We start from the raw sequence: 14,336 nt of genomic DNA, 5'->3' as shown, positions 1-14,336 counted from the left end.
CCTATTTCTGTTAAGGGAATTCGCAGTCTTCTTGGTCATGCGGGTTTCTATAGGCGTTTCATCAAAGACTTCTCAAAAATTTCAAAGCCATTGTGCAGTTTTCTAGAGAAAGATGTTCCTTTCAAGTTTGATGACGAGTGCCTTGCAGCTTTTGAGACTTTGAAAAAGAGTTTAATAACGGCACCGGTCATAACTGCACCTGATTGGAATGAACCTTTTGAGATGATGTGCGATGCGAGTGACTATGCAGTTGGAGCAGTTCTTGGACAGAGGAAGAATAACATATTTCATGTGGTTTACTATGCTAGTAAGACCCTAAATGATGCTCAACTGAATTACTCTACTACGGAGAAAGAACTTTTGGCTATTGTCTATAATTTTAAGAAATTTCGATCTTATCTACTTGGGACTAAGGTGACAATTTTCACTGATCATGCTGCAATTTGATATCTCGTCTCAAAGAAGGACTCGAAGCCTAGATTGATTAGATGAGTTCTTTTGCTTCAAGAATTTGAACTAGAGATCAAGGATTGAAAGGGGACTGAAAATCAAGTCGCTGATCATCTCTCGCGCTTAGAAAATCCTAATGCCACTTCATTGTATCAGACATTGATAAATGAGTCTTTTTCCGACGAGCAGCTGTTTGGAGTGCAAGAAGAAGAACCGTGGTTTGCGGACATTTTGAACTACCTGGTGAGTAATATCATGCCTCCCGATTTATCTTATGCTCAAAGGAAGAAGTTTCTACATGAAGTGAAGTGGTATATGTGGGATGAGCCGTTTCTTTTTTGTCAAGAAGCTGTGTTGGTGAGACCGCGTAGCTGTATCAACAGTTACGTGATAACTCAACACGATAACAACACTAGAACATGACAGGTTAATAATACTACGTCTACACAAGAAATCAGGAAGAATGAAGACAAGGCAAATACAAAGAATCAGAAGATTAGAAGAAGGCTTGAAGTCTGTCTACAGGTCACTGAAAGAAGTTCATTAATATGATCATGCCTCAGTGAAGAACAAAGGTTATAGACTTTCAGGGTTTCAGAAATGTTGAAGATTCAGTATACAAGTGCTACCGGAAGATTTTAGTGTATTGGCATTGATTGAAGATAGACAGTGTTCGAAGCATAGGAATCTGAAGAATTGAAGACAGGGTATAGACAGAGGTTAATGAAGACGTTGTCTAAAGTACAATAAAGGATTCCAGTGAAAGTACAGTTGTTTATTGACAGTCAGTTTTTGAAGCGATAAAGTTATTGCAAGCTTAACAATTTAATCAAGGCCATAACACGAAGACCTGAATCGGGGTTAGTCGTCTGTGAACCAGACCAGTTGCACTAGGCGTCAACAGCTCGTGAAAGGAATCTGGGTATTATTTATAGAAGAATTGTTAAGTTGAGGAACCTATTTGGATTGAACGTTTATCTGTTAAAGTACGAGAAGAGGTGCGCGGGGTATACAGCTAAACAGCTCAGGGGACTGACGAATCTCAAAGTTTAATTGTTAAATTAAATAAATTATTTAATGGACTTTAATATAATTTATTTAATAAACTTAAAATGATTATCTTATAAATTTTAAAATAAGTTTATTTTATAAATCTAAATTAGTTTATTTATATAAGTTATATTTAAGTTTATTTTATAAATTATTTTAATTACAATTTAAATTTAAAAAGAAAAGAAAAAAAGAGAGAAAAAGGAAATAAAATAAAATAAAAAGAAAATAGAAAAAGGAAAAAGAAAAGAAAAGAAAAGAAAAGAAAAACAAAAGAAAAATGAAAAAGAAAAAGCAAAAAGAAAATAAAAAAAAAAGAAATAAAACAAAAACGTGTACATAAAGTAAGGTAATGTTTTGGTTTATAAAAGGAAAGTACGAAGTACATTTGCTGTACTAGTACTCTCTAGGAGGCTCCTCTCCTGTCATCTCCTGTCATTCTAGTAGTCGCCACAGCTTGGAGTCGTCATAGAAATGTGGGAATATTTCAATGTAATTCTACTTTTTGTCACCACATAATTCTCAGCCACACATTATTGGATATTAAGTCTATACTTTGCAGTAGAAAAAAGAGCCATTCATTTTTAGGATTAATTTTTAGTTCATCTTCTCTCCCAAGAGAGTAGTGAAAATGGCAGCAAAGATTTACAGAGAAGTTCAAACTTTTTGAATATCCGTTTAACTTCTTACCGGAGTAATGTTATAATACCCGATTTAATTCTTGTATATTCATAGGGGCATTATAATCGTTACCCGGTAATTAAATCCTAGTACAAACAAAAGTTAGATCATTGTATAAAATTTGATTTGTAAATCTTTGTAGTAGCTAGGAACTTTGTTGTTCTTAGATTATAGCCGGTTAATTTATTTACCGGAGTCTAGCAACACCCCTCGAGGATTTGTATACGAATATATATTTCCCCGAATATCTTGTGTTCCTCGTTTTATCGTTCCAAACACTATTTCTCTCAAGAACACGAAACCACTAACCGAGCACTAAATCTATATCCGCTAAAAATTCGAAAGAATTTTTAATTTAGTGATTATCGTATTCAACCCCCCTTATACGATAATTCGGGACCTAACAATTGATATCAGAGCCGACTGATTGACACACAAATCAAGATCCGGAAATTAATTTATTCTATTAATTTGTATTTACATAAATTTATCTTATAAATTTAATTTAGCAAATTTATTTTATAAATTTATTTAAATGAATTTATAATTTAAACTTGAATAAGTTTATTTTATGAATTTATTTAAAATAAATTTATTTTATAAATTTGAATTAAATAAATTTATTATTTAAATTTTAGTATATAAAAATTATTAATCTAAATAATTTTTCAGAGTGAATTTTAGCTGCCATTTCCTGAATCTATCCGGCAATCATTTTGTTTACTGGGAATTTGGCAGCCTCTTATTGATTTTACACGCATAGGAAATTTGTTTGTTTGGCTGCCATTTCCTGAATTGTTGTGTACAATAGATGCCAGTTTCTTTTGATCAGTTAAACAAGTAAACAAAAGCAATTTGTTTAGTTTATAGAATAAAATGGTAAACAAGTAAACAAAAGCAATTTGTTTAGTTTATAGAATAAAATGGCAGCTAATTCTTGTACATATGCGGACAAAATTGGCAGCCTCAGGGAATTACCACATGCGCCTGCTCTGATTTGGCAGCTCTGCAACGCGCGCAGGAACGAACTGGAAGCTCTTGCGCGACACTATTCTTTACTCGAGTGTGTTGACAGTCACGCGCTATTCGCGAGTCCGGTTTCGCGCAGAAACAGAAGTCGTCTGTTGCGACCTGTTTTATTTGATGGCCACGGAGAATTTCAGTCGCTACAGCCGGGTTTTCTTTGCCTCCTATTTTTTCTGGAGTCGCCACACACAAAAAAACGGCTCACAAATAGAAGGAGTAGCCATACAGAAGTTGTGCACTTAACAATTATTGTTACCCCAAATTAATCATTTCTGATTTATTTATTTTTTATAAAATTTAAAATTCTTGAATTTAAATTTTTCTTAGATAATAATTTACGTTTTATTTAATTTTTATGAAAATTTTAAAATTTTTGAAAATTAGATTTTACGTAAATATTTATTTCTGATTAATTTATTTTCTAAGAAAATTAAAAATACTGGAAATTTAAATTTTCCTTAAATATTAAATTAAGGTTACTGAAAGTATTAGTAGACTCAGGATTCCTCCGGGCTTTTAAAGTGGATTTTAATCTTTTGAAGAAAACGAAGACCATGTGCTATTCAGACGGAAAATTCCCGAACACGAAAATTATAGATAATGGTTTTCTTACTCCAATGGAACTAATTTCAAGACCTACAGATGAAAATTGTGGATCTTCCTCAAAGGCTTACTCCATAGGATACCACTGGGTTTTCAGACGCAGGAAATGAATGAAATTTCTACGGGTGCAGTTTTTCTCGGAGATTTTAAGACAACTCTTTGATCCCAGATTATACAGTCACACAGTGGTTTGTACCAATGCTATATTTATCCAGGAATCAATGAGATCATACAGGCAGGAATTGTGGAAGTCAGAGAGAATAGTGGGGACAATCAAACATCTCAGTTACATGCAATAAAGTTGGAACCTCAGGACAGAATGTAAGAGTTACTGATAGTTGGATCAGAGGAAGCTCAGGTAGAAGTACTTGAGGGACTAGACGTCAGGGCAGTATTTCACATATCATGGAAGTTTGGTCGTATCAGATTCACAAGGAGTACATAAGCTATATCCAAGGATCAAGCCTATCTATTCCAAAGCAGAGATTCTTACAGATTCAGTTCAAGAGGTGGTTACAAACTGAGGTTGGGACATAAAAAAAGATTTGATAGCTACAGGTTTGACAAGCAATATATGTCAAGTAATTATCAGGTGTTTTGCTACAACAGAACAAGAAGCTTGACAATTAAGGATGAGTAAAGATTCAGTTGAAGAGCTGAGACAAAGGTGGAATGTTTTCTTATCATGAATATCTTGCTTTCATAGCAATCTCTGAAGATGGTCCAACTCACATATCTCAGGTTTCAAATTCTTGAACCACTGCAATATTTTGCTTTCAATATTCAATGCATGATAAGATCATAGTGTTTAAATGTTTAACACTCGCACAAGCATGATAACATCACACATAGATAATGTTGAACTAGTTCACTAGATTATTTTTCTGGTAACTAGGATTGATGTTTAAGTTGTGCATGTTACTTTATATGATCTTAAATATGTGATTGAATATTTGTTGAACCTGATTTATTGCTTTAGTGAGATATATGTTTTCCAGCACTTAAGACCTTTGTTTATGCTTATCTCCTGTATCCAATTACAATGTGATTTATCGATTTAATCTGAATTATTTGTTAAGATGTATTAGTTTATAACTGGATTGATATAACTAGATGAGATTCTTCAATGGGATTGGACTAGATAGAATTAGTGATTTATTTGTTAATTCTGTTTGTTCCAAATCATGCCTGTCTTGCTTAATTCTTATGTGTAATGTTTCTGAATGAATGCTATGTATTCCCAATATAATGATTGCTTATTCTTTATGCTAGGAATTCATCTCCTAGTACTTGCATTAATTATAGAAAAAACATGTTTAGGATTACAATAGGGAAAAGACTGCTAGTCCTCCTTATGTAAGGTTGGAACCATTTCCCCCTAGCATAGAGACAAATCTGTCAAGGGTATTAAAATGGAGAAAATGGTCAGTCAAAGATAAGAAATAGCATGATAAGGTTGCAGCTGTTATTATCTATTTCTAATAATATCTCTAATCCATCTGGACCCAAACTGATAAGTTGGGTACCAAGAACTGTTAATCTATTTATGAGTGCAGGACATAACAGGTTAATTGATTCATATATATTCTTGGTAATTCATACTCAAGGCATATGATCAAAGAAAAAGCCTCACAATCAAATGTGATTGACAAAAGCTATTCCGTCAATATCTTTGGAGATGACAGCAAAGGTTTTCATTATGGGACAAGCTATACATAAAAAAGGATGTCATCATGGACTCAACAATTGCTATCACTGATAACAACTAATCAATGGAGCCACTGATAATAGTTGAAGCAACTTCCTTGCTGGAGAATCAAGACACAAATCCTCTTATCAGACAGTTCTGCATCAAAGGACAAATTATCAATTCAATGAAGGATTAATGTCTCATCTGAAGCAGGAAGGTTGAGAAGCTTGCTCTTCTTAGAGTAAGGAAAGGGAATGCTCATGGCTAGACAGGAATCTCAGGAAATGTGAAGTCAATGGTTTCTACTATAAAGCTTCATCTGACAGAAGTTTAGCTATGGCATTAGAAGCTCTCACCCTTGAACATCAACTCAAGAAACTCTTTTGTAAAAAGTGGTTAGTAATAGGACTGCCTCATCTGGAACTCAGAAGATGATAAATGTGAGGCATGTCAGAAAGAGGAGTCAAAGACAACATCACATCAAAGTAAAGATATACCTTAGTGATGGTGGTTGACTACTCTTATGAAACAAAGTTGTTGTTCGTGCATTCTCAAGACAATACATCACAAATGGTGATTGATCATATCAGAAGATCAAGCTGGAAGCAACTGTAAAAGAAATGATCTTGTGGTCAGATAATGGGACTGAATTCAAGAAGCAGTTCTAATTGATATCTGTAACATCAAGAAGATTCTGAGACATATTCAGCACTAGAAACACCGTGTTAGAATGGAGTGGTACAATGAAAGAACATGAACTAAATTAAAGCTACAAGGGAAATATCAAGCTAATCAAGACTTTCTAAATACCAAAGGGCTGGAGCACTCAAAACAATTTGCAACAAGTAAGATCAAGCCTTGATCAAGGTGTATACATGAAGATCACTAATGAGTCAATGGCCAACATAAGCAAACACTAGATAACCTGAAAGTGTTTGGAGAGAATATTCTACAGAAGTAAATAATAAAATGTTTTTAGTTGTTTGAAGATCTTGGCATTTGCAGCTAAGACTTGTGAGGATATTCTTCATGGTTACTCAGTGGAGTCTACAACGTACAGGGCATTTGTGGTTGATCAACAGAAGGTGATAGACAGTCCAAGTGCACAGTTCAATAACTCCATGCTCCAAGCTGTTAAAGGAGAAATTGATGGTATTGATGATTCATATCCAAGCAGTGGAATGGCAGTGTATAACATAACTCATTATTTTAATGAAGCCAGTTAGCAAGGGTAAGGATTTTCAGGAAATCCCAGCAACAGCTTAGGGGGAGCAATAGAAGGATCAACTAGTCAGATACAACACCACATTGAAAATCAAGAGGACACTACAAGAACATATCTGCTGAGACAAAGGGTTTGATATTTATATTATTCCCAGAGTCTAGTTCTTAAGTGATCCAGATGGTGGAGTTATGATTAGCAGGGCTATTGAGTGTGAATGATTATTTCTCTAGTTTTCTATCTGAAGAAGAAACTAAGAAATTTACAGTACCTCTGATAGATCCTGATTGATTGGGTGATTGCAAAACAAGATGAACTCAATCGGTCAGCAAGCAGATTGTAGGGAATCTGGTATCCAAACCAAATGGCAACTTTGTAATTGGTACTAGGATAACCAGAAGTCATTACTGGATGACAATAGCATTGTTACGAGGGATAAGGCCAAACCGGATGCTCGGTTATTATCAGGAAGCGGTATCTGACAGAAAGTACCAGTGACGAGACTTGAGGATATTATGATATATCAGGCACCTGATGCACATTCTACCTGGAATTGGACTCTGGTAAGTGTGTACAAGTGCACTCCTGGTTGGTGAGTCAAAGGAGAAAGTCAATGCACAACAGTTCATGAACTTTGCAGTTGCAGATCTATTGGACTATGCATATCTCTTCTTCACAGGCTCACTTCAGGTTGGTATGAACTAGTATACTACTCAAGAAATCATCAAGGATATGGTATGACACTCTAACTGAAGTTGTAATTAAATATGAAATAGTAGAGTCGTCATATTAATAACTCTCTTTATCACTAGGCATAGACATATTAAGTTATATGTGCTATGATATAATGATAATGTTATATGTTGGTCTACTAACAAAGACTTGTGCAAGATTATTTGCTAAGTAATTGCAGAGTAAGTATGGAGGAGCATGTTGGAAAGGTTGCAATTCTTCTTGAAATTACTTCAAGCAAGCCATTAGAATAATTCTTTTAGGAGCTCAAGCAAGCCAAAAGGACAATTCTTTTAGGAGCACAAGTAAACCAAAAGAATGATGGCAATACAAGTAGGTTAGGGATCTTTTGAATATGCAAATTTTTTGGAAGATTCTGAACATGCCAAGACTACTTACCAATAGATACCACTAAAGCTTGATCAGTGTAACTCAGGTAAAATGATAAGTTGTAGAGGTATGACAAGCATATTCTTTTACTCAAATGCTAATAGACAACATGTAATGTTCTCAAGATGCCAAAGTGCAAGGTTCTAAGTAGATCCTAGATAATCCAATCTTATAGCTATTAACAAGATTATTAGATATCTTAAGGGACTACCAAGTCTTGGAGTAAAGTACCCTAAAGATATTATGCTTAATATGTTTGGCTATATAGATACAGATTATGCAGGTTGTAAGAAAGACAGGAGAAGCATCTCTGAAGCTGTCAACTTAAGTGATAGGAGAAGCATCTCAAGAAGCTGTCAACTTCGTGGAAGAAGATTGATTTCTTGTTACGATAAGAAACAACTTCAACTCCAGTAACTCCAGCATGTTCATGCTGGAAGCCAGGAATGTAGAGTACTCATTAGTACCCCTCTTGATCTTCTAGTGTGTATCAGCATGCATAGTGTAGTAACAATAAGATCCAGATCAAAGTCCTTTGGAGTCTTATCATTCCAAGTGTCTTGCCCGAGCTTCCTCGCGGGCTGCTTAATCACTCTCCTAATAGCATCAGCGCTCTACTCCACAGTCATCCCACGCACTACCATGAAGTCATTCTTCTCAGCCTTCGCGTTCGCATAGAACTCATGAACAACACTCATGGGCACAGCAGCGGGTGCCTCGCAAAAAGGAACCCAACCCATCTCCAGAATCATCTCCAACAGCTTACCATCCTTCCCCGATGGCAGAAAACCTCTTTCCTAGATGATAAGATTCGAGAGAAGCCTCGTATACTCCGCTTTATCCTCGAGAGTAGAAAACCTCGGCGTCACACCACCCGGACTAGAGGAATCGGTGGTGCTGTTGCTTACTTGTGTTCTTTGTCTCTTGGGTGCCATTGGAATTGAGTAGAGAGAATAAGAGTTTATGTTTGAGAGAGAATTTGTGTTTGAAAAAATTATGAAGTGGTGAAGAAGTTTATGTATAAGTGTATGTATTTATAGGAGGTAAAAGAGAATTATACATGGAATAGAAGTGGGATTTGATTATGGGAATAGTGGGAATAATGGGTTTGATTTAGAGAGGGAAATTTGGGATGTGGGAGAGTAAAATTCGGGTAGGAATTGATTTTGTAGCAAAAATCCCATTTTTTCCTCTTCAAAACTGCTATTTTAATTTTTCTGAGTTGGGACCTCGGTGCGGCCGCGCGCTAGGACAGCGCGGGTGCACTCTACTTTTGCCAAATCGGCGCGGCCGCGCACTAGATCAGCGCGGGAGCGCTGTGTCTCTGTAATTTCAGCGCGGTCGCGTGCTAAATCAGCGCGGGCGCGCCTGGCTTCTGAAGTTGGCCCTGAATTTTTCTGTTTTTTAATTTTTTTTCTGATTTTCTTTTTTCTTCTTGCTTCCTCTACTTACTAATGTACAACAAACTTGGGTTGCCTCCCAAGAAGTGCTTGCTTTACGTCGTTAGCTTGACGTAGAAACTCGAGATCAAACGGACAACAAAATGGCGCTAACCACCTCGCGGTTGGCCGTGTCACCATAGTAATGCTTCAATCTCTGACCATTTACCTTGAATGCTTGGCCCGAATCATTCTCAAAAATCTCCACCGCTCTATGTGGAAGCACAGTTTTGACAATGAACGACCCTGACCATCTTGACTTCAACTTTCCAGGAAAAAGACGGAGATGAGAGTTGAACAAAAGAACTTGTTGCCCTGACACAAATGATTTGAGCACTAGACCCTGATCGTGCCACCTCTTGACTCTCTCCTTATACATTTTGTTGTTCTCATAAGCTTGAAGTCGAAACACGTCGAGCTCATTTAATTGAAGCATCCTCTTTTTACCAGCTTCATCCAAATCTAGATTCAATTTCTTCAAATCCCAATACGCTTTATGCTCTAGCTCTACCGGCAAATGACACCCCTTACCATAAACCAACTGGAACGGCGACATTCCCAATGGAGTCTTATATGTTGTTCTATACGCCCAAACAGCTTCATCAAGCTTCAAAGACCAAACTTTTCTCGATGGACACACAACTTTCTCTAAGATGCACTTAATCTATCTGTTCGACACCTCAGCTTGACCATTCGTCTGAGGATGATAAGCCGTAGCAATGTGATGATTCACATTATACCTTTGCATCATAGTAGTAAACTTGCGGTTGTAAAAATGTGACCCCTCATCACTGATTATGACTCTTGGAGTTCCAAACCTTGTGAATATCTGCTTGTGAAGAAAATTAAGTACCACCTTCGCATCATTCGTTAGCAACACCTTAACTTCAACCCATTTCGACACATAATCAACTGCCAACAAAATATACTAATTGTTACAAGATGAGACAAATGGCCCCATGAAGTCAATTCCCCAAACATCGAAGACTTCAACCTCGAGAAGCACATTAAGAGGCATCTCATCCCTCTTAGACATATTACCCACACGTTGACATCGATCACATTTCAAAATGAACTGATGAGCATCTTTAAACAAGGTTGGCCAAAAGAAACCTGCTTGAAGAATGCGAGCTGCTGTTTTTTCTCCACCATAATGTCCGCCATAAGCCGTTGAGTGGCAACCTCTCAAGATCCCCCCATTTCGCTATAAGGGAATACATCACCTAATGATTTGGTGAGCTCATTGACGAAAAAGAACCAGCTCATCCCACATATACCACCTCACTTTATGTAGAAACTTCTTCCTTTGAGCGTGTGATAAGTCGGGAGGCATGATGTTACTCACAAGGTAGTTCACAATATCTGCAAATCATGGTTCTTCCTCTTGCACTCCAAACAGCTGCTCATTAGGAAAATACTCATTTATCAATGTCTTATCCAGTGAAGTAGCATTAGGGTTCTCTAAATGCAAGAGATGATTGGCGACTTGATTTTCAGTCCCCTTTCTATCCTTGATCTCTAATTCAAATTCTTGAAGCAAAAGAACCCATCTAATCAATCTAGGCTTCGAGTCCTTCTTCGAGACGAGATAACGAATTGCAGCGTGATCAGTGAAAACTGTCACTTTAGTCCCAAGTAGATAAGATCGAAATTTCTCAAAATCATAGACAATAGCCAAGAGTTCTTTCTTCGTAGTAGTATAATTCAGTTGAGCACCATTTAAAGTCTTACTAGCATAGTAGACCACATGAAATATGTTGTTCTTTCTCTGCCCAAGAACTGCTCCAACTGCATAGTCACTTACATCACACATTATCTCAAAAGGTTCATTCCAGTCAGGTGCAGTTATGACAGGTGCGTGATTAAACTCTTCTTCAATGTTTCAAAAGCGGCAAGGCACTCGTCATCAAACTTGAAAGGGACATCTTTCTCTAGTAAACTGCACAATGGCTTCAAAATCTTAGAGAAGTCCTTGATGAAACGCCTATAGAAAGCCGCATGACCAAGAAAACTGTGAATTACCTTAACAGAATTTGGTGGAGGAAGATTTTCAATGACCCCCTCCTTGGCTTTGTCCACCTCAAGACCCTTACTAGAAACCTTGTGCCCAAGAATAATGCCCTGTCGCACCATAAGGTGACATTTCTCCCAATTGAGAACCAAGTTGGTCTCAACGCACCTCTTAAAAACATGTCCAAGATTTTGCAAGCATTCATCAAAAGAATCGCCAAATACAGAGAAGCCATCCATGAACACCTCCACATTCTGGCTAATCGTATCAGAAAAGATGGCCATCATACATCTCTGAAATGTGGCTGGTGCACCACACAGACCAAATGAAACTCGTCTGAAGGCGAAAGTACCAAATGGACAAGTGAAGATAGTCTTCTCCTGATCTCTGGTGTGATATAAATATGATTGTAACCCGAATAGCCATACAGAAGACAGTAATACTTGTGACCAGCCAATCTATCAAGCATCTGATCAATGAAAGACAGAGGGAAGTGATCCTTCTTAGTCGCCTTGTTCAGCTTCCTGTAGTTGATAAGTGGCATTTTATATCACTTAGAACGTCTTAAAATGGCTTAAATTGGTGTCTTGAAATCAAGTATTTTGTGTATTTGATGCGTTTTTCTAGTGTTTATGCATTTCAGGGTATTAGTTGCATTTCGGAGGAGGAATCATCAAGAATAAGCCTTGGCATGTGTTCACCATTGCGAGAGGAAAAGAACGGGCAGATTACGGCGAAGAAACGGAGCAAACCTGGAAATTTTCCAGTAGGGTCCTACGCGCCCGCGCAGCTATGCTGAGCGGCCGCGCAGCAGCCTTGCGCGCCCGCGCAGAAATGCTGAGCGGCCGCGCAGGGTCGGGGAAAATAATATATTATTTTAGACTTCTACTTCTGTTTGGCTTCCAACTTCTATGTAATCTGAGTTTTATGGGACTATTATATAAGTAGTTTTGAGACGTTTTTCGCAGGGTATTAAGAGGGGATTATGTTTTAGATTGTGTTTTGCAAGAAGCGAAGGAGATAAGGAAGAAGACCGATTTAGCACACAGCAACGAAGAGGAAGCATATATTCTTGTGATTCTTATTTCGTTGTAACGTTGGATGCTAGTTTTCTTGCTTTGACTTATTTACTCTTGTGACGTACTCTGTTTTAATATAATTAGTTTAGTTGTTATTTTCTTGTGTTCGTTTATCATGATTTCATATGAACCCATGATGGCGATAAGTTCTATTATGGGCTAATCGTGATCATGGGGTTGCAATGGATTTATTATGGAATTCTTTAGTTAATTGTTTAATACTTTAGTGTGTGATGATTGCATGATATCTAGTATTGGTTGTGCGTATTCGTCTTATGTGCGTTGCGAACATATAAGATAGGGTGTTAATCTCTTGTGAAGCGACAGTGAATCTTGAGGTTTAGAACTTGCCATGCTAGCATAGGTTCATGTACGTTGTGCATGATTAGTGGGTAACTCTAACAGTTTTATTTGCCCTATGTAATCAAAAGGAGTAACTTGTGCTTAAATCGTTGTGTTGTCAATTTCTGTAGACATATAGGAACACAACATAATTGATGACTATTCAATTTCTATCTTAATTGTGGATGTTTGGTAGAATGGTATTAGTACAATGAAAGTTGGCTTTTATCAGTTTTGTATTATTCGATTAATATCATCACTGTCACATGCTAAAGGTAATAACTATGGCTATAGAAGGAAGTAATAATGAAGTTGTGATCTCATGAGTGTTTTATTATTGATAAATTGCAGTGTTAGTTAAGTGGTTAATTAAGTAGTTAATTATAGTTAATATTTAATCAACAATTTTAAGTGTTATTATCTTAACATTGAGAAGTAATCATACATTGGTGAGTGAGTTAAATTAGACAATAACTTAGTCTGAGTCTCTGAGGGAACGAACTAGAAAGTATTCTATATTACTTGTGAACGCGTATACTTGCGTGAATATTAGTGCGTGATTTCGCCCTAACAAGTTTTTGGCGCCGCTGCCGGGGACTCGGCGTATTTGTTTAGTTTATGTACTTACCATCATTGGTCATTAGGACTCAGTGATTAGGACGTAGTAGTTAATTACTCTTTTCGGTTGTGTTTCAGGTACTTTAGTGCGTTTATGCAAACTCGTTCTCGTGCTCGCAAGAGGACCTTAGATACAGCTGAGGAGAAAGACGAAGTTCTTGATACACCGGAGAAGTTAGATTTTGAGGATTCGGATTCAGGAACTGAGCAGAAAGAACCAGTAAATATGGGAGATCATATTGTTAAAGCTGATCCAGCTTTTATGGATTTTTCTCGGCCTAAAATTGATGACATTCAGTCAAGCATCCTTCATCCGGCTATTCAAGCTAATACCTTTGAAATCAAGCCGGGCACTATTCAGATGGTGCAGAATTCTGTTTCTTTTGGAGGAGCGGCAACTGAAGACCCCAACATGCACATAAGGAATTTTGTCGAGATCTGCAGCACTTTTAAGTATAATGGCGTGACTGATGAGGCTATCAAGTTGAGGCTTTTCCCATTCTCACTGAGGGATAAGGCTAAAGACTGGTTACATTCTGAACCAGCTGGGTCAATCACTACGTGGCAAGATCTTGCGCAAAAGTTTCTGGTGAAGTTTTATCCAATGGCAAAGACTGCTGCTATGAGGAGTGCTCTTACTCAGTTTGCGCAGCAACCTACAGAATCTATGTGCGAGGCTTGGGAACGCTACAAGGAAATGTTGAGAAAATGTCCACATCATGGAATGCCGGATTGGATGGTAATCACTGGTTTTTATAATGGTTTGGGGGCTCAATCTCGGCCCATGCTCGATGCAGCAGCGGGAGGCGCCTTATGGGCTAAAAGCTATACTGAGGCGTACAATCTTATTGAGACGATGGCTGCAAATGAGCATCAAAACCCAACTCAGAGGATGACATCAGGCAAGGTAGCAGGTATTCTGGAAGTTGATGCAGCCACCGCTATTGCAGCCCAGCTCCAAGCGCTATCAATGAAGGTTGATTCTTTGGCTACGTATGGAGTT

The 14,336-nt window shown here is 37.4% G+C and overlaps 1 non-coding gene across 1 annotated transcript; it reads right to left on the bottom strand.

Moving 5' to 3' along the window:
* Positions 1-13,952: 13,952 nt before the first annotated feature.
* LOC141715672 (small nucleolar RNA R71) lies at positions 13,953-14,059 on the bottom strand. Its single transcript, XR_012572425.1, has one exon. It is a non-coding gene; the product is annotated as a small nucleolar RNA R71 (small nucleolar RNA).
* Between the last annotated feature and the right edge of the window lie 277 nt (positions 14,060-14,336).

This window comes from Apium graveolens, chromosome 3, assembly GCF_009905375.1.
Source record: "Apium graveolens cultivar Ventura chromosome 3, ASM990537v1, whole genome shotgun sequence".
NCBI classification, from domain to species: Eukaryota; Viridiplantae; Streptophyta; class Magnoliopsida; order Apiales; family Apiaceae; genus Apium; species Apium graveolens.
The sequence above is the reverse complement of the archived record's forward strand: the minus strand, read 5'-3'. Positions and strand labels throughout refer to the sequence as shown.